This window comes from Mus caroli, chromosome 5 (assembly GCF_900094665.2).
Source record: "Mus caroli chromosome 5, CAROLI_EIJ_v1.1, whole genome shotgun sequence".
In the NCBI taxonomy this organism is placed as follows: Eukaryota; Metazoa; Chordata; class Mammalia; order Rodentia; family Muridae; genus Mus; species Mus caroli.
This window is the reverse complement of record NC_034574.1, coordinates 141544211-141570167: the sequence shown is the minus strand read 5'-3', so window position 1 is coordinate 141570167 and position 25957 is coordinate 141544211. Positions and strand designations below refer to the sequence as shown.

Genomic DNA, 25957 nt, shown 5'->3' with positions numbered 1-25957 from the left:
TTATCACATGCACCCAGAACAGCATTTCCCAGCTTAGAGCATGTGCATGAGACCCCGGGACCCTTCCTGAGCTGCAGATTCTGAACCTGGAGAACCAGGTGAGGCCCCAACACGAGATTTCTAGTAAGTTCCTAGATAGTGCATTCTTGATGTCTAAGCAGAGGACAACAAGCCTTCTTGAATGGACATCCCTAACGGTAAGAAGTATCTTCGGGCCGGGAGATGTGTGATGGTGGCGCACACCTTTAATCCCAGCACTCGGGAGGAAGAGGCAGGCAGATTTCTGAATTTGAGACCAGCCTGGTCTACAAAGCGAGTTCCAGGACAGCCAGGGCTACACAGAGAAACCCTGTCTCGAAAAACCAAAAAAAAAAAAAAAAAAAAAGTATCTTCGGACTACATCTCTAATATATATACATTTATGTTTTAGTCACTGATCTATTGCTGCGGAGAGACGCCGTAATCAAGGTATCTCAAGAAAGCTTTTAACTAGGGCTTGCTTACAGTTCCACAGGTTTAGTCCATTATCATCATGGCGGGGAACATGGCCGCAGGTAGCTGTGGTGCCGGAGAAGTCGATAAGAGCTATATCCTGATCCACAGGCTGAGAGAGAAAGACAAAGAGACTGGGCCTGCCAAGAGCTTTGAAACCTCGAGGCCCCTTCCCCACCCCACTCCCACTCCCAGTGACGCACTTCCTCTAAAAAGGCCCTCCCAGTGACGCACTTCCTCTAAAAAGGCCCTCCCAGTGACGCACTTCCTCTAAAAAGGCCCTATTCCCGAATCCTTCTAATCCTTTCAAATAGTGCCACTCCCAGGGGACTAGGCCTTGAATGTATGAGCCTATGGGGGCCATTCTTACTCATACCACCACACTCGCTTAGTACAATGTAAGAAATTTTGCCCAAATGGCTAACATAAACAACTTAGGGGAAGGCGGGGTTTTTTTTGACCTTGTGCTTTCGGGAGGGTTAGCCTACTGCCTGTAGCCCCATTGCTTCTGGGGACCATGATGAAGGTGACTATCTTGGTGGCCTGGAATTTCTGGGCAGCTTCTGGTCCACAGGATTAGACAATTGTTGTTTACTAATTTGCTGCGGGAATTTACACGAACAGTACTGGAAGCAGCAGAAGTTTTGCTGGTTCTTAAAGATTTGCTTTTCTAATTTTATGTGCTTGAATATTTTGCCTGTAGGTACGCACCCTGGGGGTGTGCTGGGACTTGAGGAGAGACCACAAGAGGACACTATATCCCCTGGAATTGGAGTCAGGAATGGTTATAAACCTCCGTGGATACTGGAAACCAATCCTGGGTCCTTTACAAGGCCAAGCAAGCGATCTTACCCACTGAGCCATCTCTCCAGCCCCCAATTTTGCTGATTCTTGATGTTCATTTGTATGTTGGCTATTGGCTGTCATAGTCAATTTTGGCTTTTTAAGCCCCTCATCTAGTTTGAGACTTAATTCAGATACAAGTGTGTACTATGATTCGCCGCTCTCCTCAGCCCTCACCCACATAGGCTGGGAAAAGATAAAGGTGTCATTTCTCCATGTGATGGAGTGAAGCTGTTGTCCTCTCCATCTTTATTTAAAAAAAAAAAAAAAGCATATTTATGTCTTTTGTCTACTTTACCATCCACCCCACAGCAATCTTAATGGTCTCCTGGATGGCTCCTAGGTTGCTATGATGAAACATTTTGGCCAAAAGCAACTCGGAGAAGAAAAGGTTTATTTCATCTTCCGAGTCATGGCCCACCATTGAAGGAGCGAAGGCAGGAACTGGATGCAGGAGCTTCAAGAGGATACATAAACTCTCTGTCACATGCTCTCTTATGCACTCCAAGCCCACCTGACTAAAGATGGCACCACCCAAGTGAGCTGAATCCTCCTACATCAATTAGCAAACAAGAAAGTGCACCCCCTAGGCATGTTCACGGCCAATCTGATAGAGGCAACTCTTGAAACAAGGTTCCCTCTTCCTGTGCGGGATAAGATGGGCAAGCAAGATTAGCCATTACCCCTTACCGCCAAGCACCAGGATTGACATAAAGCATCCTAGAGACGAGGGAATCACATCCACACTGCGACATGCTCCTGCTTCACGCGCGGCTGGAACCCCTGCTCGTCCGTGCACGAGCTGGGAAACCCCGTCTGCCCTCCTTCTCCTCAAATCACACCCCTGGGAAACTCAGAACAAACGCATGGCACCAAAAGCCCAGTCCAGCATTTCTGGTAGCCGACGCAACCCAGTGTGGTAGCCGATGCAACCCACCTTTCTTACATGGCCAGTCCACTCAGATACTCTTCCAGAGGCTTAATTTTTGACCATACTTGGACACAATCAGCTTCTGGCTGACAGACATCATCACCTCTAATCTAAGGTCTATAAAACCTCTTATAAAACTTAGCCCAGGCACACAACTTTCTCAGCCTCTTTCTTTGGGACTAATGAACCTGCCCAAGAGCAGCAGAGCAGCACCTAATAAACTTGGATTTATCTACCTTTAATCCAGTCTGATCTGGTTTATATTTGTGTCACTGAGAGAGAGAAACTGCCTAATAATGATCAAGGTCATTTCCACATTTAACAAAAGCTTAATCAGCAGGCAGGGAAAAAAAAAAGTCAATATTTTAAACTTTTGAAAATCACCCTGCCTACTATTCAACACGATCCTTTGAAACATTCCCTCCATTTCCCATCCCTCCAAAAATGTATAAATTCTTTGCATTTATGTGTCTTGGGTTCTTCTTATGGAGACAGCTGGACGTCTGATCATCCTTTTGATGAGATATTGAGAACCATCAGCGCCTTTGGCCATGCCAAGGTTCTCCGTCTCTTCTACTCCCTCTTTAGCACATTCTAAGCTGTGAGGTAGGAAGCAGGGAACTGCGCAGCCTCCCAGAGCCCCCATGTGAACCAGGAGTCAAATGGGCACAGGGTATAGTGACAGCACTTCAAAGAAAAGGAGTCGGGTAAAGAAGGGCTGAGAAGAACTCAGCAGTGTTCCAGAAGGTATGGTGAGGAGCAGTCCCCCAGAGAGAGAATGGCTGAACAGGAGGTGTACGGCCAGCTTTCTGTCCCCTTAATAAAATGCAAGGCCAGGCAGACAACCTGCACAGGGAAGTCTTCCTTAGACTCATGGTTTCTAGTCCATGGTCAGGCGACCTCATTGCTTTGGATCACTAGTGCAGCAGCACACCATGGGGGCCAGGGTACGAGTGAGGAGTAAAGCTATTCTCCTCATCACCAGAAAGCAAAGAGAAAGGAAGAGATGAGTCCCAGGATCCCCTGCAAGGTCATGCCTCGGTGACCTAAGGAACTCCTGTATGACACTTTCCTCCCAATAGTGCCAACCCAACTAAGCCTTGAACTCATGGATCTTTGGGGAGCACATGTCCAACCACCCAGCATCCTGCGGCGGGATGGGGGACAGTGAGTGCAGATCTCAGGACAGGAAGATGACTATTGTGTCCAATTACAGGAAGGAGGCCTCTGGTTGGTGCTTTGAGAAAGAGGAGAGACAGACAGACAGACAGACAGACAGACAGACAGACAGAGGGACATGGGTGTGGTTACCTGTGTAAGGGCAATGATGTCACCAGAATTTCATTCTAAAGATTGTGCGAGCTGCTGTGTGCAGAACATAGTCTCAGGGAACAAATGTGGAAAGCAAACACATCCTGTGTGCTGCCTCCTCAGGAGGTAATGCCCACAGCCCAGGAGGCATGACAGGTCCTACTCAGGAGCTCTCATATCTTCATACATGTCTCATGAGGCTCAGGGCCAGAATTATGCCACTTGAGAGATCCTTGTATGTACCAGCCCTCTGAGACACACCCATTTTTCTATCAAATTATTTTTCATAAATTACAATTTTTGTTGTTGTTGTTGTTTTTGAAACAGGGTTTCTCTGTGTAGCCCTGGCTATCCTGGAACTCACTCTGTAGGCCAGGCTACCCTCAGAGATTCACCTGCCTATGTCTCCCAAGTGCTGGGATCAAAGGCATGTGCCACCACTGTCTAGCTGAAATATTTTTTTTAGTGAGAGCCCTGAGGATTATGCATGTGTCCTGCCCTTGGTCGGAGTCTGATTCACCTGGCACCATAAATGTTTACAACTCTTTCAACTGTAAACTGGTGGAAGGGACAAAAACCCTGTCACCTTTCTTTTGTATCCAAAACAGCTGCACAATACCCAATACCTAGTGACCACTTGATGTGCACTTCAAATGTAAGTGAGTGTATGCACATGCAAGAGCATGTGGGGGTCACATCATGTACATGTGTGTGAGTGTGTGCATGAGTGTGTACATGTATATGCATGTGTGCAAGTCTGTGAGCGAGTGTGTGTGTGTGTGTGTGTGTGAATGTGTTTGAGCATGTGTATGTGTGTGTATGTGTGGGTAATACTGTGAAGACTCATGGTGATTTTCAACTTGACCACATACGCATTCAACTACACCACAGGCTGCTGGCCATTCCTGGGATGGATTTTCTTGATCAGATTCTTTGAAGCAGGAGGCCCACCCTAGAGCTGGGCCACACCTTCTGGTGGCCACCCAGATGCAAGGACTTAGACAAAAAAAAAAAAAAGATTTTGCTTTTTGCCTGTTTGCCCTCACTCTTGCTGGCAGGTTCATCTGCTCTGCTGTTGCAGCATTCCTTCCCCGATAATAAAACTAACTTCTCTGGATTCCAACACAGAAACCAGCAGCTCTCTAAGAATCCTCCAGGCCTTCAGCTGAAAAAATCCAGCCTCACAGACTAAGCAACTCCCAGATTCTACCTCTCTAGTGTGAGACAGCCATTGTTGAACCAAGACCATATGCAGTAAGTCAATCTAACAAATGACCCGTAATACATATATTACTTCTATCGGCTCAGTTCCTTTAGCTAACTCTGACTACCATGCATGCTCTTATCTCTTTTCTCTGTGGATCGGTAAACCCTGAGTGTTCCTGGTCATTTAAGATAAGCCCACTAAGCTCAATGGCCAAGTAAGATGCTCACACAAATTTACAAACATACATTTACAAACATAATTTAAGAGTTCTCAGGATCATCAGCCCTGCGTTAATATTTTACAAACAACTAACAGGTTTTTACTCTGCATTGACCCATCCCAGTTATTTTTTCCTACCTTTCTCTATTGCCCATCCCAACCCAACAAAAAGCCTTCATGCTAGTACACAGAAAAAAACAAACAAACAAAAAACAAAAACAAAAAATTAAACAAAACAAAAGCAAAACAAAACAAAAAGAAAAACCCTGCAGCCCAGAAATAGCTCTCCAGGATACCTCATGGCCCTTGGGGAAGAAACATGCTTCAGGCAAGAAGAAACTTCCACCACTCTAGAATATATTTTAGCTTACAAATAAATGACCCTCCTACTTAGTAACACTATCCTCCTTCTCTCTGGCAACTAGGAGATACACTTGCCTATGTACACACACACACACACACACACACACACATACACACACACACACACACACACACACACACACACATGGTAACTGTCATCTAAAAATATAAAATCAGAGTAGACAGGCAGCGAAACGTTCCAGCATCCAATGACCTCGGAAACAGCAAGCAAGCCACCGTGATAAGGACGGGTACAATGGCAAACATTTAACACTCGCCGTGAGGATTTTTAATTTACTGTATCCGTCTTGGGTTGTCGCTGTAAAATGAATCAACTGTCTAAAGATTTGTCTCCAAGATGGAGAAGAAGTTCCAAGAGCGAAAGGTTTCTGTAGCAAAATCAAAGTTCATTTTTTGAGTCCCATCCACCATTCATGTTTCACGCGTTAATGTTAAACACAATCTCTGGGTGATTTATGTTTTTAATTTTGTTTCCATAAACAGAGCTGATCAAAACCCACAGCCACAGAACCTAGGGACGGGGTCCCTGGTGAGACTGGAAGGATGCAGAGCCCGGCAGGGCTTTCTCAGACCCATTGTGAGCTTGCCACTTCCGGAACACAGCAAGAGGTGCCCATGCCTTCTATGCTGTCCTGGGACCTTGGCAAAACAAAGACTGGCATGATGCTACCTGTGTCCATACACCGGTTAGAGCCCCAGGCAGACAGACAGTTGGAGGGAACCAGCTCATTTTAGCTCACAGCTCCTATATTGTGGGGAACAAGGCAGCAGGTCAGATCACATCCACAGTGAAGAACAGAGAGAAATGAATTCAAGCATGCTCAGTGCTCAGTCTACTGTTCCCCCTTCCCCAACTTACACACGCAAGAATCCCAGCCTTCCCACGTGATTCTGCATTATGTCATTGGACAATTAAAACGAACCATGATAACAGACAAGCTAAAAGCCTTTTTTTTAGAGTCCTGTGCTGTATCAGAGCCGTTACTCCCTCCTTAGGGCAGCAGGCTGTGCCCAGGCCCTGGCAGGCATTTGTACAATGGTAGCTGCCAGAACCAAAAGGGATGGCTGTTCTTCCTAAACCTATGGTCTGCTCCAACAACCATCAAAAGGTGTGTTTGTCCCTGGGTGGTATTTAGGCGAGTGTTCTGCCACTTAGCCACAGGCCAGTTTTACACCTGAGGTTTCCAAAGAACAGTTTTTACTGGCATTCTTATCCCTACCCACTCCTTGATGCTTACATACCAACTCACAAGGTACTAATGTCTGTCCCAGGGGGGCCTCCGAAGCCCCCACAACAAACCAGACCAACCAGGACTACTACTAGCTCTTGCCTGAATTCAGAGGAACAGAGAGAGGGGAGGAACTGGATTATAAAGAATTTCTAGGAAGAGTTTCACAGAGGACGAACTGTTGGAGCAACAGCCTAATGAAGAAAATGCGGGGGCAGATAAGAGAGATTAAAAAAAAAAAAAAAAGACACAGCTCTGGACAGAAGGTGTGAGCTAACAGGTAGAGGACGCGTGGTGCACAGTTAGAAAAGTCTGGCTACAGCAGAGGATTCATGCAGGGAAACGCAGAGAGGTTGGAGTGAGCACAGAGTGGCCTTCCCCCATCAGAGAGCACAGGGTTGTCTGTGCTTGCTGGGTAGCATCAGGTAATGGCTCGGCTGGGGTCCTTCGTGGGTCCTGTTATCGGCCAGCTGAACCCGCATTTCCTTGGAGGAGGACTCTGGCAGGCCTGCTTCTCCTATTATAGGTTTGTGTTGAGTCTGCTTTTTGGCACAGCTGTTTGCTTCATAGACTATTCCTCTGTGGCTGTAGCCCGAGTAGGCCCGCAGGATTGTCTGCTGCGTTTCTGCACCGTCAGCTTTTCCAAAGAAGCTGATGCTGGAGTCGACTCCAGCACTTTCTCGCATCCCCCTCTGGAGAGCAGGTGCTCTCTCTTTACTAACCTAACACTTGCTTTGAGTCTTAGAGATGACTCTCAGAAACCTTGGCAGCAGCAACTATGTAACTGTGAAGTGTAAGAGGAGGATCTGGAAAACAAACAAACTACTACTGTTTCCAGGAACATAGCAACGGTGGGTTTGTGTATTCTCACGGGGGCATATGAATTGTGGGTTATGTAACAGAGTCTGCTGGATACAGAGATACATTACTAAGGTTCTCAGAAACATGCTAAGCAATAATCAAAACAATTTAACTTGTGAATTAATAAACAAGAACAAAGTATTTACAAGAAGAGAAACCTATGTACAACAGAATCCAAAATAAAACAAATCAACAGAAAAATTACAACCATGTTCCCACCTCCCGACTGCCCTTCAGCCCCTTCTGTCCAAAGCCACTGTGGTGATTAGCACTGGTGGTCAATTCTAAGATCTAGCATTTCCTAGGGGATAAGCCTCTGGACACATCTAAGGGTTTCTAAATTTGGCTCACTGATGTGAGAGCACCCACCCTAAATGTGGTGGCTCCATTCCACCCAGGACTGGGATCCTGGGCTGAGTGAAAAGAAATTGGAGACAGAAATGGCTCAGCAGTTAAGAGCATCGTTTGCTCTTGCAGAAGACCTTTGTTCAGTTCCTAGCACCCACTCAGTGGTTCACAACTGTCGGTAACTAAAGCTCAGGAGAATCTGACGCCCTCTTCTGGCCTCTGTAGGCACTGCATGTATACGATGCACAGACAAAGATGCAGGCAAAACACACCAAATACATAAAATAAAATAAATAGGCACACAAAATAAAAATATATAAATCTAAAAAGAAGGAGCAATTGAACTGAGCTTTTGTCTCCCTTGGCTTCCTGACTACAGACACAGATGCTCCACACACAGAGCCCTGTATGTTTCTATCAGGGTAGACTATACCCCCTCAAACCGTCACAACAAGCCCTTCCCTCCCAAAGCTCTTTGTCTAGTTATTTAGTCCCTGCAATGAGAAAAGTAACCAGTACAGTCATGGGATGGGGTGTTTTGTTTTGTTTTCCTCTACATTGTGGGCAAAAATATTGTTTTGTCATCCAAACCTTTTTCTCAATCTTGGCTCGGCTCACCTTCGAACAAGAACTGAAGTGGGCACTTGGGAGGCAGAGGCAGGCGGATTTCTGAGTTCGAGGCCAGCCTGGTCTACAAAGTGAGTTCCAGGACAGCCAGGGCTATACAGAGAAACCCTGTCTTGAAAAACCAAAAAAACCAAAAGAATTGAAGTGGGAATTTCAGGTTTTGTTGGAGACTCGCTTGTCTCATGTGATGTTTTTTCTGGAAACTGTCTTAGGAGAGTATGTTTTGCTGAGAACAGACATGTGGTGTTTTTCTGGATGTTGCCTGGTGAAAGGGCATGTGATGTTTTGCTGGAGTAGATGCCTGAGAAGTCATGTGACGTTTGAAAAGAGTCTAAGTATAACCCAAGAGACAGTGGACGATGCTCTTGTATTGGTTCACCTAGCATCACATTGCTGGTCTTCATTGGGTTCTGCTCATGCTGGTCTGTGCTTATGGCACACTAACATGGGTTCACCTTACTTTCTTGGCTGATCACCACTCGTCTGACTTGGTAGAGAGAAATGAACCAAAGACTTTCTTGGTATGTTATGGATGCTTCTTGTAGCTTCTGAGGCTCATGTCGATCAGTGAATACTCCAAGTTTCTTCTGGATAGAGCAGCTGCTATTCATTCGTATTTGGTGTTTGCTGGTGAACTGGACTGCTGACAACTAAGATTGGAATTGCCCCCGAAGAACTGTTCCTAAACAGGTCCACAACCCCCATTTCCTATTAACCTTTCTTTTCTCCTACCTCTGGTAGGTGGTGGGCTAGAAAGGAGGTCAAAATGTTAACCATAGATAAAGTAGGTTTTAAAAAATCTAAGCCTACAGAGAACCCACTCTGGAGGACCATCCTGTGTGTAAGAGGACAATCAGAAGCATCCCTGACCTCCAAACACAGATGACACACCCAATTATACTGTCTTCAGATATTGACAAGGACACAGCCTAAGAGGGAGAAGAATCTTGGGGCTCAAGACCATTTTGGCCAAAAATACACAATGGCAGAGGGACTGATGGGGAAGGAAGCAGGACACAGATACCACCAAAAGGCAACACAATTATCTGCTGTGAGACTCCTCTGTAATCACCAAAAATGGTGGCACACCCTTACAATCCTATCACTCCAAGAGGCTGGGGTGGGGGGAACCACAAGTTCGAGGTTAACCAGAGCTGCACAGTGAGACTCTATTAATTAAATTTATTTTTTAACAAAATGTCCTTCTTTTGAGTGAATAAAATCAACAAATATAAAGTAGGAATATTAAAATATAAATAAATATATAAAGACAAAAATTTAATTTAAAAAAAAAATTTTAAATGAAAACCTACAACCCAGAGAGAGTACCATCAAATTCTATACCATCTCTCACAGAGCTTGCTGATGAAGTGTCAGGGAGTCCCCAGGACAACACGATGTCTGAATAGAAACACAGAACAAGGTACTATGTCAAGGACTTCTACTATAAAGCCACCCTCACATTAAGGCGGTGGCATGGCATGAAGGTTAATGTCCATGCCTCCAGTTCTTCAAGTGAACGCTTGCCTTCTTGGTCCTTCTGGCCACTGCTGAACATGGGTGTGGCTGCGCATCTTCCTGTCCCCTCCATAGCGAGGAATACAAAGGTGCTCCCCTTCCCAGAGCAATGAGCCACTCAGTTGCCGTTTCACCTTCTCTACAAACATTTAGTAAGCACCCAACTTGTGTCAAGCCTCCATTGACTAAGAGCCATGAAAATCGTTGGGAACAGACCAACAGAATCCCTGCCCAGGATACAATGACTAACAATATGGATGAGGAAGAGAAAACAAAACCCTTCCCTAGCCAGAGCAGAGAGTAAGTCAGGTCCTCAGAAGCCCATTTGGTTCCTTCTGTGGTTGTGACAAAGAACCAAGCAAGCCCTTTCAGGAGAGCAACTGTACATGGATCTCCCTGGGTGTAACCCCAAAGTTTTTACCCCGGGGGAAACCACTGCCAGTGTCTGACACTGATGTTAATTCAGGCTCTTGGTACATATACTAGCTGGTTTTGTGTGTCAACTTGACACAGCTGGAGTTATCACAGAGAAAGGAGCCTCCCTTGAGGAAATGCCCCCATGAGATCCAACTGTAAGGCATTTTCCCAATTAGTGATCAAGAGGGGAGGGCACATTGTGGGTAGGACCATCTCTGGGCTGGTAGTCTTGGGTTCTATAAGAGAGCAGGCTGAGCAAGCCAGGGGAAGCAAGCCAGTAAGAAACATCCCTCCATGGCCTCTGCATCAGCTCCTGCTTCCTGACCTGCTTGAGTTCCAGTCCTGACTTCCTTTGGTGATGAACAGCAACGTGGAAGTGTAAGCTGAATAAACCCTTTCCATCCCCACTTGCTTCTTGGTCCTGATGTTTGTGCAGGAATAGAAACCCTGGCTAAGACAGTGCACAAAGGAAAAACCCACATTGGGTTCAAAATGTGTGAGTGGATGCTGCAACCTTTTCAAAACATTTGAGTAACAATCTGTCCATTTTCAGTTCCTCGGCAACTTTTGGGGTCATTTCAGACAGGACGAACCCTTGTGGCACCCTGAACATCACAGAAACTTTCCCAAGGTTCTGACTGTAACTCTTCACTAATGGGCAACCTGCTTAGATACCACACAGGTACCTGCTACCATAGTGAAGCCATTTTGTCTACCTACCAACAAGCTTACCCAATTAATTACCAAAGGCAGCACAGTGCCAGCAGGGACCCAGCCCGGCGTGTGTGCCCTGATGACCTAGTTAATAAAACATGCCCTCAATTCCAATGGACCCCATAGTTAATCCTTAACCACAGAGTTTATATAGCGGTCCATAGACAGAGGTGCTGGAAGCTGGCCCTGCAGAGCCCCCCTTTAACAAAGGACAGCAAAGAGGCTTATGCGATTGTTACCATTTTAATAACTCCCCCAGCCCCAACCTAATAGTCCAGGCCCTGCCACTATGGATTCAAATATTCTAACGCATTTGGTATTTTCTTCCGTGTTTCAGCCTAAGGAATAAGATATATTAGAAAGTGACTACCCTTGCCCTCCCTAAACAAACGCTTTCTAAAAGCCTGGCGCGTCTAACGTGTCCCCGAGAGTCGTTTCATTTTATTTCTTTTAATTATATCTACGTATTATGCACGTGTGGGTACAGGCTTCTATGTGTACGTCTGAACATGTGGTAATGAGTTAGTTCTCTCATTCTACCATGTGGGTCCTGAGGGACACACTCAGGCCATTGGGCTTGGTACCAAGTGCTTTGATCCACCAAAGCCGTCTCACTGTCCCCGGGAGGGTTGTTTTAAAGCAGAAAATAAGACTTACACACAGTGATTTTTTTTTTCCTGTGCTCCAGATTTGCAGCTATTTCGGTCACATTTGATTGGTATTTAATTTTTCAAAATCAGAGTGGAAAAATCAAAAAAAGAAAAGAAAAGAAAGAAAAAGCATAACACTTCTCTGTGAGAACACAGGAGAACAGGGTAACTCACAAGTGCCTGGATCTCTTTTATTCCCAGGATTCCCCTGGCCTTGTTCATCCGTTATCCTCTAATGATAGAATTATCTGCTCCAGGTTGGACCAGACAGACTAGCCTGACGTGCATACGACCATGGAAATGATTTTTGACCTCGTCCTGGCAAGCCTGTCAGCTTGACATAAGCAAGAGCCGTCCCAGAGGAGGGAACCTCAGTTAAGGAATTTCTGTAAGATCTAGACTGTAGTCAATCCTGTAGGACATGTTCTTAATTAGTCATCGATGAGGAGGGCCCAGCCCATAGTGAGTGGTGCCCCCTCTGGGCTGGTGGTCCTAAGCTTCTATATGAAAGCAGGTTGAGCAAGTTGTGGGGAGCAGGCCAGTTAGCAGCACTCCTCCATGGCCTCTGCATCAGCTCCTGCCTCCAGGTTCCTACCCTGGGTGAGCTCTTGGCCTAACTTCCTCCAGTGATGGACTGTGATGTATGTATTAAATATAAGTGAAATAAACCCTTCCTCCCCAAACTGTGTTTGGGTCTGGTGCTGTATCATAGCAACAGAAACCCTAAGACTCACCTAGCAGAGTGGTGTCTGTCCAAGGTCTGAGGAGTAAGTCAAACACGTAATATCTTGCTGTAGACCCAGCTCCCCTCTCTCCAGTCAGGACACATCACCTGCCTGTGGATGTTGTAAGAAATGAACAACAGATGTGTGGAAGCGTGAAAGGCAGCCTGTTTTCTGGTGGAGCTAGGTGTTCCTGCAAGAGATGGAAGGCCCGTTTGCCATGCTCCCAGACACGAGGCTCCAGCTCCATAATTCTGTGGCCATCAGTCATGTAGGGCTCCTGGTATTCGGTCGGGACATCACCCCCACAGTTACCTGGCAACAGTCAGGTATGCTCCTCCTCAAGGTTTTCTGGCAATAGCCAGGTAGGCCTGGCCCACTATAAAAGTAGCTGCTTGCCCCCTCCTCTCTCTCTTACTCTCTTACCCTCTTGCTCTCTTACTCTCTTAATCTTGCTTCCCGATTGCTCCCTCTCCTCGCCCCCCCCCAACATGGTCACGGCTGCCCTCTACTTCCCTACTCTCTCCCGCTCTCTGTCTTTCTACAATAAACACCTTAAAACCATGAACTGTCTCTTCTCATCAGGATCTGCCACGCTGGAGCAATGGAGCAGGTCTTCCTCTTAAGAGCCTTGCAGTCTAACCTCACTGTGCTTCCAATCACAGCGTGGCGGGCCGCCAGCCCAAGCCAAGGCACCGGCCAGAGCAAGCCAAAGACTCTTGTCCCTGTGGAAACCAGCCAGAGGACTCTCCTCCTCCTGCCCTTTTCCCTTCAGCCCCAGGCCAGAGTCTGCCTGCTGGGCCCCTACTCTGTTCTCCACTCTTCTGGTGACTCCAGACTGTGATTCCCCATCCCCGGAGCAGAGTCCTGCTGCTTCTCACAGCCCAACGCCCACCCAGCGGCAGCGTGTGATGTGAGCAGTCAAACTTCCCGGATCTGCCTCCATGACTGGCCCTAGCCCTGTGGTGGACCAGACACCACTATTAACCCACAGAGATGTGTCTTAGGGACAGCACAGGACTGAACAAAGCAGGTGTCCTTACAGTAGAACAGTGATTCCCAACCTTCCTGACACAGCGACCCTTTAATAATTTCTCATGTCATGGGGACGCCCAACCATAAAATTGTTTCACTGCTGCTTCATAACTGTAATTTTGATACTATCTTTGTTTTCGGGTTTTTTTGGGGGGGATGTTGTTGTTTTAAGATATATATATCAGTACACTATTGCTGTCTTCAGACACACCAGAAGAGGGCATTACAGATGGTTGTGAGCCACGATGTAGTTGCTGGGAACTGAACTCAGGACCTCTGGGAGAGCAGTCAGTACTCTTAACCGTGGAGCCATCTCTCCAGCCCAATTTTGCTACTGCCATGAATCGTAATATAAATATCTGATATACAAGATATATGAAAAGTGATTCCAAGGGGGTCGTGACCTACAGGTTGAGAACCACTGCCGTACAACTCCTGACCATGTGACTGACCTAAGGTCCTTCTGAACCATTAAATGTATACTACACAAAAGACTCTAGAAACCTAAAGGTCCCCACCACGGGATAGACCACTCATTTCCCTTCCCTAAGAAGCTATCCATCCTGTTGAAATATCAGTTCCTGCCAAAGATTCACATCTTTACACAATCCTCACACTCAATGTCCCCTTAAAAAAAAAAAAAAAAAAAACAGCCTGCACAATTATTTGGACCGCGCAGTGATAAGACACAACAGACCGCCATCAGATCCAGCATACTACTTCATTTCAACATTCATTACACTGCTGTTTGCAAACATCTCCCCCCGGTGTCTTCTCCAAGCAAATTATCACCCTCCCTGCTGAAAGGTGAGGAAAAAAAAGAAACACAGAATTATTAGTTCAATATCACAGGTGCCAACCATCAGCTCCAAAAATGTCCCCATTCTATACCTCCACGGTACTTTAAAGACAAAGGAAAAAACAAACAAACACAATAACTCCAGGATAAGCTGAGAAGCAATTTCCAGGAGGGGTGAGTACCATCAGCCTCCCTGGCTCAACTTTCAGTCTGTGCCTGCCCTCCCCACCCCCTCATTAAAAAAATAATATGAATTATCTTTTCTTTAAAATGTTGATAATTTGTGCATTGGGAGGTGGGGGAGATTCTAGACAAAAAATAATAGAAATTCACCCCAAATCTCATTGGTTTTCCTAATTACATTCCTATGCTTGGGTGTTAACGATCCCAAGTCCCCCACCTTGCAGACCCATTCTTGCATGGGTCACAAGAATAACATAGGGATAGCAAGGGTGTTTGCAGAAATAATGGCTACTGCCCAGATCTGTTCATGGCTATCCTCAAGGTAAGATGTAGAGATGCGCTCAGGAATACATCTCTGAGAAAACTGCCTTAGGTTTCCACACTCTGGAGACCCCTGGAGCTTCCCTGATCGACTCCTTGCCCAGGGATGCCAAGCTACACATCTGAGGTCCTGTACTTTTATATGTGGTCTGACATTCTTTGTGTCAGTACACGTGTGGATGCATGTGTGTCCTGGATGTCCCCCTCTATTCTTCTTTACCTTGTTTGAGACAAGGTCTCTTGCTGAAGCTGGAGCTTGCTGGTTCAGCTAGCCTGGCTGGCCAGTGAGGCACCAAGATCTTCCTGTTTCCATCTGCCTCCAATGTGAGATTATAGACACATGACGTAGGTGCCAGGGATAGGAACTCAGGTCCTCATGCTCGTTCAGCTGAGCCATCTCCCCAGCCTCTCTCAATAACTTTTCAATCACTAATCATAGGCTCCCACCCAGTACTCCAAATCTGGCCCCAGTGTACTGTGCCCCTTCCTCTGTGTCTGTCAATCAATATCTACCAAGCACACATCAACAACACTGAGATAACAGCTTTTACAGATGGTAGTGAGCCACCATGTGGTTGCTGGGATTTGAACTCAGAACCTTCGGAAGAGCAGTCAGTGCTCTTGACCACTGAGCCATCTCTCCTTAACTGCTGAGCCATCTCTCCACAGCTTTTGATTTCTTCAGAAGATTAATTATGAAAACATGCACGTAAAGGAGGGCTGGTCCTTATGGCTACACTGGACTTCCTGAAATCAACTCCCTGGAGCTAAAAATAATGCAGGTTTAATCAGTCTTCGAAAGTTAAAGTGCCACACAGGTGGCCACCCACCTATGCAACAAGCTCACTTGAGTAAAGAGAAAGGTGGGTCTGAAAATATACTTTATAACACCATCCTAGTTTGCTTCTTATTGCTGTGACAAAACAGTCATTGAAACCCCCTCAGGGGGGAGAAAGGGTCTCACTCAGCTTACACTTACAGTCTATCATCAAGGGAAGGCAAGACAAGAACCCACAGCAGGAACTGAAGCAGAGACCACAGCTGCCTTCCTTACACAGCCCAGGCCCACCTGCCTAGGGATTATTCCACCTACAGTTGACGGGGGCTCCTACATCAATCAGCAATCAAGAAAATGCCCCATAGACAGGCTTACAGGTCAAGCTGACGGAGGCAATTCCTCAAAAGGAGTTACTTCCTTCCTGGGTGTGTCAAGTTGACAGTCAAGCACAGGACTGCAGGAATTAGCCAGAATTTTCATTTAAAATAGTTTCTATTTCCTTCCCTAATTTTACCCCCAGAAAAAAATCAAAATACCTGAAACCTATAGAAGCTTTTAACATGTCTGTCAAATTCCTTTCAAATCACCTAAATTTCCAATAAAAGCCATGCCTCAAACTCCTATTTCAATCCTCCATCTCCTAAGAGCAGAACATACTTAAAAAACTCCTTTTCCCGCCTACCATGAATTGGGTCCCAACAATGCAGAACTGCCCTGCAGGGCGTTCAGACTGTGCAAGGTGGGAAAACTGCCACACTTCGGGGGAAGCATTCCCTACTCACCGGACATCTTGGTTATTTTTAAAATTGTGTCTCTCTTAAAATTTGGATACATTCCTGGTAGGTAATTTGACTGTTTACATTATAATTTTCTAGCATATGGTAATAAAGTATCTTTTCCAACAATCGGTTTAGTTCAACAATTTCCCAATTAGATGGGAATAAAATGTCATATGGAAGGAATACTTTTGTCTAATTTGCACATAATGCCATATGGGACAAACATCCCTCCCCCAGAAGAGCTTTCCTCGGTGTTTGAAGCTCTCCATGGCCACGGCTGCTCACTACAGCTTCTGATCTTCATTTATCGGGCTTTATTTATAGAGCATCGACTTGCCCACTGGTACAGCTTTGCTCTCTTGGCTCTGGGTTTCTTTCCTGGTCAGTTTTTGGCTTTAAGACAAAGATAAAGAAGCCGAGCCTGACCTGAAACTTTTACTATATAGCATGGGCTTGCCTCCAACTGGCAGTAATTCTCCTGTCTCTGCTTCCCAAGTGCTGGTTCTGCAGGTACAAGCCACCAGCCAGCTTCTCTAGGTAGCTGAATTTATCAAGCACATAGTTCAGCATGCCCTCCCACCACCAACACCCAGACCCACACTGCTGCAGCTTCTTGCCCCGTTTCTGTCAATCGATGTAATGACAACAACGAGATAACCTTTTGTTGTCGTAGAAGATTAATTACCACTAAGAAAGAGATGTCTATTACATCTGTAAGACCATTAACAAAACATGAAGCTTGAACTTGGGTCTCAATTCGCACTTTTAAATAGACAAAATGAAATAAGCTTTCGTGGAGAATTCATTGTCAGTGGCCTTTTAAATAAATGACATCACTTACAAAAACATAAATTAAAAACAGTGGCAGCCCTTTTTCTGGGAGAGAGCAGGAAGTGTAAGGCACTCAAGGGGTGACTGCAAAGCGAATAATAAATGAAAGAGAACTGTATGTGAACTCACCCTGACCCCTGACCCCTGACCCCTAACACAAGCTTCCAGGTCACTGGTCACAATCTGGTCTAGCAGGCAATCCAGCTGTGGAAACCTAGAAAGAAAAAGAGACCTGAAAACACCAGAGAGCCAGCAAAACACACGCAATAGCATCGTGATGCCGCATCCTGTTGGAATGGGGTTCACGCCATAGAGTTCTTGGCTCTATACTGTAATTACACAAACTTCCAGTTGGTGTCATCCTGTGAGCTCCTACGGGCTAAGTCTAGGATTTGGGAGCCACTTAATCTTGTTTTCCAGTTAATCCCCTGTGGATTACATGACTGCGTTCATCCTCTGTCTTCATCCCTTGAGTAGTTAATGATCATGAAAACCCCCACAGAAATGAAATTATTGAAGAAGTTGACATTCTCTTGGGGGACACATGCCTCTAATTCATGATGTCTGCTGTGTCTATTGTGTGGCTCTTCGGTGTTGTAAATACTACTACATGTAACCTCTTCCGTATTAATTTTATTTTACTTCAGGAGAAACTAAGAACCAATGAAACTATGTACCTTAAGATGTTGAAAATATTAATTACATCCTTTTAAAAATTATTTCCCCAAAACTCAGGAACAAAAAAAAATTTTTTTTCCTCAATCAAATGACAAAAAGACCCAATGTTAAATAGTAGGAAAGACAGATTTCCCTCTAAAACCTGCTGGAATAGATATCACAAAATATTTGCTCTTCTTGGGTTGAGGGACAGACACATTGTTCAATATTCAACCATTTTTCACCTAGGAAACAAATGGAAAATTCAAAATTTCTCCGAAAAAAGGGACAAGATTGGGAGGATTATTATAAATAATTAAATATTCAATACTATGTATTACTTAACATCGATCAATTTTTCTTCTCCGTGTCAACAGTCCCTTGGTGCCCAGAAGATAATAACTGTGTTCTCTCCACATCTGGGGGTTTCTGAGCTGCTTCTCAGTTCTTCCTTTCTGTCTACAGCAACTGCCAGTGCCTTCCCAGCCTCCCCTCTGCAATGCAGGAGGTCTCTCTAAAAACAAACCTGTGGCCAGGATCACAGGCATGGCGGAGGCAAGACGGGGCAGGAAGAGCCGGGCTGTGGATGGATGTCAGAGCTTGAAAGGGGATGGGAACAGGGAGCAGGTGCCCATGTGGGACCCAGACGGAATGGAAAGAATCCACTCCTGTCTGATAAATATATTAATAACCCATCTATCTTAAGAGCCTACCACAACCCCACCACCACACCACCCTTGACATAATTCATAGTATGCACAGTACTGTTGGGACAAAAAGCCAGTGGAAGAGCAGCTGTGTGAATCCCTCGGCACCAAAAATTTACGTGTTCAAAAACGTGTTTCTTTCTGAGTGGGAACAGGAAAGGGTGGGAGGCGTTTCCCTCCCACCAGGAGACCCATTACAGCAGCAGCCTCCCTTCAGTTTTACTTGGTTTATTTTCGCTCTGTGTTCATGAACGAGCACCCTCCTGCCAAATAAACATATTGATCTCTTGAGTACCAGTCACCTGTTTTCTGCTCCTATTTTCTAAGCGTAGAGATAAAATATAAGATCAAAACACGACATCAAAATTGCCGTTGGAACTCGACAGAGCAATGAAAGAATCCAAGTTGGCAAGGCTAGGGAAAACCAATCGTTTCCCTCAGAACCAATCCCACTTCTCAGAGAACATCAGAAGGTCCTTAAGGGAGATGCAATGGGAAAGTATCATTCAGAGGCACTCTATCTGCAGGGTCCCTGTCCTGGCTGCACCTTAAAACAGAGACATTGTGACCTACGCTGACTGCCACAAAGCTGAAAGTGTTTCAGTGATAGCGACTGTTGAGAGGAAACCTTTGTAATCAGAAAAGCATGTGTTGTTATTAACGTTACTAATGGCCACACGGAGCTACTACTGAACATGAAACAGCCCTGACCATTTGGAATTACAGAACGCATGGTAAAGAGGAGACAGGAAGCAATGGCTTGTTAGTAAGGAAATAGGGACTTGGAGGATAACTCAGGTGTTAAAGTGCTCACCACGCAGAGCAATAGGACCTGAGTTCGATCCCTATCATCTTCATAAAAAGCTACGTGTGGTTCTGATCCCTACACTTGGGAAATGGGTGGAGCCTGGGGCTCACTGGCCAGCCAGCCTAGCTTAACTGACACACGCTGGGCCTCAATAAGAGATCCTATCTCAAGAGGCAAAATGGACAGCTTCCGAGGAATAACAAACACACCAGGTTGATCTCTGGCACACATATAGGCTCACCAACGAAAACATGTACGTAAGAGTTTTAGTGAAGTTAAGGTGTCCTAACTGCTCTGTGAAGATTACAAGTGTATGAGTGAAAGCCAGACTGGATAAGGGCATTCCATGGAGGACCACAGGCTGGCCAAGAAGCAACTGGTCAACCTCACACAGAGGAACCCTGAGGCATAGGGAATGAACACTGTGACCAGAGTGGGTTCTCTAGACCATCTCTAACAACAGAACATGGACCTGGTGTAACGCCCTGGGCCTCAGATAGAAAAAGGCTAAGGAGACGGACTTTGCACATTGGTAAACAATCAAAACAAGGTATCTACACACAGAGAGCATGGACATAATTCCTAAATACCAGCCCTAAGGTTGATCCTGATGCTCCAAGGATGTATATTCTTAATAGTGTTCTCTGAGTACACTAGAGTACGGACACTTTGAAGAAGAACTGAGTTCAGTGTATGGAGTCTGCCGGGGAGACAGTCTCTATAGTCATGGGAGTCATAAATGGGACCACTGCTAGTTCTTTTAATCTTCGTAGCAACCCCTGCCATCTCAATACCCCTGTCTTGCAGAAGACCGAAGGGAAATAAGAAAAGTCAACGGCATGTCTGCATGCTGAAGCAAGAACACGAATCCCACTGCAGGGCTTCCCATAGCTTGCTAACAAGGAAGGGCATCCAAGCTCCCTAGCAGGTGGCCTCTGATAGCTCAGCCTCCCGCTCCAGCTCAGCCACACCACTCCCTGGGCAAGACGCTTACACACCTGCTCCAAGTGAGCCAAACCGCTGAGCACACGCTAGCTAGCGGCGATTCTGCACACACCCCTGCCTTTCCTCCTGCTGTCTCCTGAATTGCTCCGCCCTTCATCTTCCTAAGCATCGCCTTAGCAAAGCCCTTCTTGTCCACCACAGCCTGGCCCAGGCAGGACTCACAGCTTCCTCCACTGGACAAGGGAGGACAAGAAAATGACGCCATGCCTGTCTCGTTATGTGTGCCAACGGGTTGTGTGCTTTCTGAGAAAGAATGTGAGTAAACATCTTACGAATAAATAAACGCTGTGCTAGCGGTGATGTCAGAATCTTGTGTACTCCGTGGTAAATGTCTAAAAGCCTGAAATCTTCGTGGCTTCTGGGTACCCGCAACGCAGCTAGTCAGTACTACTAGGATGCATTATTAGTGTAAAATACAGGATTCTGAACTAGACATGGTAGTGCTCAGGCGGCTGAGGCAGGCAGATTTCTGAGTTCTAAGCCATCCTGGTTGACAGGGCAAGACCCAGGACAGCCAGGGCTATGTAGAGAAATCCTGTCTCAAAAAAAAAACAATAAAATAAAATATGGGATTTTGGGGTTGTGAGATGGCTCCGCAGGTAGAAATGAGTCTTCCTCTGGAACCCAACTGACTCCACAAGTTGTTCCTGGTCTCTACCTGGGAAAATTAACATAGGAAAATTCCCATACTGGAGACATATCAGATTAAATCAACTGCACTGGCTTTACTTTTCATTGCAAATACCAGCCAGCATTACGTATGTGGCTCACTGGATAGGATTGCTATACAGGTACAGCCATTCTCAGCTGTGTGTGTCTTATAGGTTTTGGGGTTTGTTTGTTTGTTTCTATTTTTATTTTTTTTTGAGAATTTCATAATGAGTACTGCATTATATCATTTCCACCTCACTCTGCCCCCTCCAGCTCTCCCACACCTCCCCACTCCTTCCCAAATCCCTTCTTTAATTATTATTGTTACACACACATATACACACACACACACACTAAAAAAAAAAATGGAAAAAGTAATTAATTAACCCTTTTTATTCCAGGAATGTCCAACTTTTTGGTGTTGAGTCACAGCGTCACCTGTAAAGTTTATGCTTTAGAACAACAGCAATCAAGTTACAATAAATAAGTAAGTCTCGGGGTTTTAAGTAAGCTTACAATGTTGAGTATATGCCATATCCATAGTCAGATGTGGCCGCATAAAGCCGACTGCAAGCCATGGATTGGACACTCCTGTAAGCATCCAGACTCTGGTATGTTGTTATAGCAACAGAAAACTAGCACACTCAGTGATGAAAATGGGTTTGTTTTTGTTTTTGTTTTTCAGAATGATTTTAATGTTATATAATATTGTTGGGGGAAGGGTTGTTTTGAGGTCTTGTAACATCCACTAAGTTAATGGGCTCAAGTATTAGGCTCCAGAATGACACTGTAATACTATGTATCATAAAGGGAGGCTTGGGGGAGAGGATCTCTCCTCTTCTGTTCTCAACCCCGTGAACCAGCTCTAACTCACAGGTACAGTTAGTTCACTGCAGCATCTTAAGTTCTTCTCAGAATTATAATCCTAAAACCTAGCAGAAAGTTTTCAGTATGAAGTTTGAGGGCCAAAGACAACGTCGTTGTATTAAAATGACTTCATAAGAAGCTGGAGAGATGGCTCCGTGGTGAAAGAAAAGCACTGCCTGCTCTTCCAGAGGACCTGGGTTCAATTCCTACCACCCACATGGCAGCTCACAGCCATTTGTAACTCCAGTTCCAGGAGGGAATCTGACGCCCTCTTCTGGCCTCCGTGGGTACTGCATGCACAGTGCACAGCTATACATGCAGGCAAAACACCCAAACATATAAGATAAAAATAAATAAATAAATAAATAAATAAATAAATAAATAATCTTTATAACCATTGGGAACTAAAAATGGTCTTGGCATATGTGACAAGTCCCCATCTGTGTGTAGAAAAGATTGTCTTGCTGAGAAGGTATTTTGCATGAGTAATTTCAAACCATTCAGCGCAGAGACAATTAATTAATTCTGGTAGTTTGAGACTACTTCTCCAGTCATTTCACAGAGACCGTGTTCATATTGTGTTTGGGATTAGTACTTTACAGCAGCCATCTGGCAAAGTGTGGGGACTTTGCTTTCCTACCGTTTGCCTCTGTTGTCATTTCCTGTAACGGGTGGCTCTGTGCTCCGTGCTGTCTCCCCTGTGCTTCTAGAAAGCACTGAAAATCACTGTATCAATCTCAACTTGCTTCTGGGCAGATGTACCATAGCAGCTAATATGCCTCTTCTGTCTGCAGGAGGCTCAGACTTCCCAGCACCAATATCAACCTGTCACTACTGGCACTGGGCTGGCCTTAACCGCGCCCACTGCTCACTTCCTGCACTCCATCTAGGAACTGAATCTGCTGTTTCAGGGGGGCTGTAGGTCCACAGAGTGCACAGGGCAAACATGGAGAAGTACTCAAGTGTCTTCAAACTGCCCAGTCCAGGACAAGGGCCATTCATTATCCTAAAAGAAAATAACAGTTCCTGAGAAACACGAAGCAAGCACTGTATCAGCAGCAGATCGAACTAGCTCCTCTCCTTCCATCTCCTACACACTGTGGTAACAACACAGAAAATAAAAACAAGAGACCCAGACATTAGTCACTTGCCTTATTCGTTTAATCATTTGTTTTCTATTTACTTAGCAGAAGGTAAGACTGTTGACTGAGAAAACCACCCGAAGGCTAGAGTAGCTAATAGCATATCAAGTGCCTGGGAATGTGACCCCACCCCACCCCTGAGTCAGAGTCTCTTTATGTAGCCCTGGCTGCCCTGAAACTCGCTATATAGACCAGGATGGTCTCAAACTCACAGAAATCCACCTGCCTCTACCTCCAGAGAGCTGGGGTTAAAGGCCATTATGCCCAACTGTGATCTTAAATCTTAAATCTATTTTGCAATCCGTTTGGATTTTACACTATGCATACAGATCGATTTGTTGTAATGACCCATTTACGGCTCCTGGAAGTACCAAAAAGCCAGGAATGACCTTAAACGCCGCATCTCCCAAGTTTACAAAGCAACACAAGATGCAGCAACAGACTCAGCAGCCACCCATAACTGTCACCAGCACGTGCTCATCCAAGCTGCTCTGAGATTCTTTCTGCCACTACTGACCAAGAACTCCCGCGCAGGAGGCATGTCCCTGGGCTCCTGGAGGTAGAGTGTGGTTACAAGCCACAGTCTTTTAAAAATAAGCATTTAGCCTAGACTCTGCCCTACACCCCAAGCTCAGCCTCTGTGCCCAGAAATCGTAGGTAAAACAGCAGCCAGTTCCTAGCTCCCATTCTCCCAGAGGCCTCACTACCTTCTAGGCTAAAGGATCTATGCAAGTCTGGGTTCAGATGCACACACACCTACAACAACATGTCCGAGCCATCGGATGCAAGGTCTGGGTGTCCAGGGTCCTCATTGCCACACTAAACACCTCTCTTCCTCACACCGTACAGCCAGGTTGCCTTCGGGTGGGCTTTTCTCTGGCTCGTTTTCTTTAGCTATTGTGAGATACTCCTCAAGGATGAATTTTGTGGTTCTCCACCACAGCTCCAGTACCTTCCTAAGGTGAGGGGCAAAAGTCCCGGTTGCCATGGAAACAGACCAGGAGAATTCCCAGTGAGGGCATATAGCCTCTCTTCCTACTCAGTGGTCCAGACCAGGTTTCTGATGCCCTAAGAAACTTTGGTTACCCCTGTGTCTCTGACATCAACTGATAAGCCCTGAAGGGACATGCCAGCACTCATTCTCCCACAGAGAGCAAGCTGCTGCTTGTTCCATTATATCAGCATGAGAATTTCCAGTGCAGCCACTAGCCCTGGCTCCCACGTGCCAGCTGTCCTCTGCCCTGAGAGACCCCAATGGGCTCCTCCTTGCCAGGGACCCTTGAGTGTCCATGCGACTAGAAATAGTGATTCTCCCCTCCAAACTACTTCTCCCCCATCTGACTCATTTTCCTCACTGGACCTAATCCATTCGACATTTTACTTAACCTCATCCAATTCCTTAAGGGCACTGTGTTTTCCCATTTTCTTCACTACGTACACCCTGGGGTGATTGTATGATGGTGACACATTTTTAATCCAGGCACAAAGTTGCAGTAAGCACAGATTTTATTCAGGATGAGAGGAAAGAACTTACAGAACTTGAACTTGACACGGTGGTGGTGCATGCCCTTCATCCCAGCACTCAGCAGGCAGAGGCAGGTAGATCTCTGAGTTCGAGGCCAGCCTGGTCTACATAGAGCATTCCAGGACGGCCAAAGCTACATAGTGAAACTGTCTCTCAAAGAGGAGGAGGAGGAAGAGGAGGAGGAGGAGGAGGGGGGAAGAGGAGGAGGAGGAGGAGGAAAGAAGGAGGAGGGGGAGGGAAGAAGGAGGAGGGGAAGGAAGAAGGAGGAGGGGAAGGAAGAAAGAAGAAGGAAGGAGGAGGAGGACAATGACGACGACTACTACTACCACTTGAACTTAACTCCTGTCCATGAGTGTGAGATCAGAATCATGGGAGTAGAAATATACAAAAATAAGGCAATATTCAATGTCTGTGATTGGGGGGGGGTGTCTGTCTGCAGGCTAGCGTTGCAGTGGTTAGGTCTTATCCTTCTGCAGAGACTGGAAGCAGAGCCTCTTCCTTCCTAGTGAGCACATTTCAAAAGGTCTCTGAGAAAAAGCACCCCTGGGTGATAGATAGGCATGTTTGCATCCCAGAGTGATGCAAACTTTTAAAATAAATGATGTAACGAAAGGAAATCCAGCTAAAGTCTTTGCTAGGTCATTCCATGCCCACTACAAGCTGTGTTCTCATAGGTAGGGGATGGAAGAACAAAATTCACGCTGAAAGTGCAGATCTCCCAGGACAATGTCAAGCCCCAGTTGAGGAAAGGGCTCATAGGGAGCCCGTATATCTGGTGAAGGACGGCCTCTTTATAAATGGATGGGTGATGCTGACGGAGGATAATGAATTGTGGATGCTAGAGGACAGCTGATGGATAGATAGTAAATATCGGGTGACTGATGGCGGATGATGATAGATGAGTATCACGTGCTGTGGTGGGAAGAGTCAAAAAGGGAAGGTCTGAAGACATTCAAGTTCCAATAGAAAGTAGAAATCGGGTCAGAAAAAAGGCGACCCTCCTCAGCAAAGAGTTGTTACAAAGAGTAACAACTCCCCTCTCACGCACCGTTTAAAGGCTCTTAGCCACTGGAGAAGACTGCTAATCAGACAGCCTCCTGCCTCATCTGGTCCTTCCCAACATACTTTGTTTCTTGTGGGTTATTTCCCAAGGCTGGATTTGTTTGTTCACTATTTGAAATTCCTACTTGAGAGACCCTAAAGAGTTTATACAGGAAGGTCTCCAACAGAGCCGGTGCGCTCTGTTCCCATTAACATGTTTTAATGAATATCTCATAGCTGTTTTGTTTTGTTTTCTTCCCTCTCTCTTGGCACCCTGCCTCTGAGATGCAGGTGAGCTGCAGCTTACTTTCCACACATATCCTTTCCTGGTGCTGGTTGTTTTTTTTTTTTTTTT

General features: G+C 45.7%; 1 protein-coding gene across 2 annotated transcripts in view; it reads right to left on the bottom strand.

The window, feature by feature from the left end:
- The window catches only part of Mtus2 (microtubule associated scaffold protein 2), a 346971-nt gene that overhangs the window by 317589 nt on the left and 3425 nt on the right, over nt 1-25957 (bottom strand). The window contains exon 2 of one of the 2 annotated variants that reach the window (XM_029477861.1): nt 17329-17413. The exons of the other annotated variant lie outside the window; for it this stretch is intronic. The gene's annotated coding sequence lies outside the window, so the exon portion shown is untranslated. The remainder of the gene's footprint in view (nt 1-17328; nt 17414-25957) is intronic. 2 annotated transcript variants of the gene reach the window in all.